At 47.9% G+C, this 1,516-nt stretch overlaps 1 protein-coding gene across 1 annotated transcript in view; it reads right to left on the minus strand.

The window, feature by feature from the left end:
* Window positions 1-1,516, minus strand: part of MAP4 (microtubule associated protein 4) — a 114,029-nt gene that overhangs the window by 59,154 nt on the left and 53,359 nt on the right. The gene's annotated exons all lie outside the window — the stretch shown is intronic.

A 1,516-nucleotide genomic window follows, 5' to 3' on the forward strand; every position in this document is an offset into this window, starting at 1 on the left:
TGAGGGACATTTCCCAAACTCTGTCACATGTTGTGTCACCCAAGAGCCAAAGGACTCCCCGTTCACCAAATTCCTGTCACAGCCCATTTCCAGACACTGCCCACATTTCTCCCAGGTGCCCAATTAACAGGGATTCAGTTGAAGGCTGTTGCTCATTTTCATGCCAGATGTGCTTCCTGCAGGGCCAACAGCCCAGCTTCAGGTGTTCCCATGCCCACAGTGCTCTGAGATGTCAAAATCAGGTGAGCTGAGGGAATTAGAAACCTGTCAGACCATTTGAGATGCCAAGACAACATCTTCCCCCTGAGCAACGTGGAGAATATCTTAAATTCAAGCTGTTTACATCAGTGTTGCCAGGACTAAACAACTGCCCTTTTTCCAATTAAAAAAAACAACCCCAAAAAAACAAGGGAAAAAAACAAAAACAAAACCAAAACAAACCAAACCAACCAACCAACCAACCAAACAAAAAACAAATAAAATCATCACGACTGAAACCAATTTAAAAACTAAAAGAGATGCTGCTGGTTTTCCCTCTTTGTCCAGCAGTTGGATGATGTGGGAAAAATGGGCAGCTCAGATTAAACCCTGCCTCTGCTCCAGAGGGAAAAAGGGGAGAAGTGGAAGAACGTTTTGGTTGCAAGATGCTCCAAGGACATGAAACCTAAAGAAATGTGGTTTCATGCAACAAATAACTCACAAATTCACATTATTCAGGCCACAAGATCACTGGGTGATGGGCAAGGTATGTAAATTGTTCCTAATCAACAGCTTTGACATCTGGCTCTTGAGCATAACAACATCAGCATCCCATTCCTGCAGCCACAAAGAGACAGGAGGGAAAACCCTACAAATTAGTGGCTCTTCTGTTCCAGTTCTTCCATGAATCACTCCCTACCCTTGTAAAAACACATAATTTCTTCACAGAATCTCTTAGTAAATCCACGATTCAGATCATGCATTAAGCAGGTCCACAGTGCTCAAGAATACATTAACCCCAGAAGTTCCATCCTGTGTCTTTGCCCTGTGATACCCTGGGCAGCACCCCCATTTCTCAGCTGCTCCAGGAGCAATTTCCCACAAGCTTTCTCCAAAGGGAGAGAAAACTGAGGGGATGTTGCTGGGTGAAAGTGTCTCTTTTTGTAGGGTTATACAAGGTTCACCATCTAATTTTCAGGAGAGTCAGCAGCCCCAGAGGCTCGGGAACAGCCCGACCTGCATTGCAGAGCAGCGACACGACAGCTGGAACCAGCCCTGCCCAGAGCCAGGGGCGGCTGGAGTTCAGCAGGCAGGGACTGGGAGAGGTTTGCACCGACCTCCACAGCTCCCAGGAGAGGTTCAACTGTGGGAGTCAACCAAAAACTGCTCTTGTTGTACAATTACAGGATCATTAGGGGTTGGAAAAGCCCTCCAAGGTCACAGAGCCCACCCTGTGCCCGATGCCCACCTTGTCCCCAGCCCAGAGCACTGAGTGCCACGCCCAGGCCTTCCTGGGACACCTCCAGGGCTGGGCACT

This window comes from Manacus vitellinus, unplaced genomic scaffold (assembly GCF_001715985.3).
Source record: "Manacus vitellinus isolate BGI_N305 unplaced genomic scaffold, ASM171598v3 scaffold_78_pilon, whole genome shotgun sequence".
Lineage (NCBI taxonomy): Eukaryota > Metazoa > Chordata > Aves > Passeriformes > Pipridae > Manacus > Manacus vitellinus.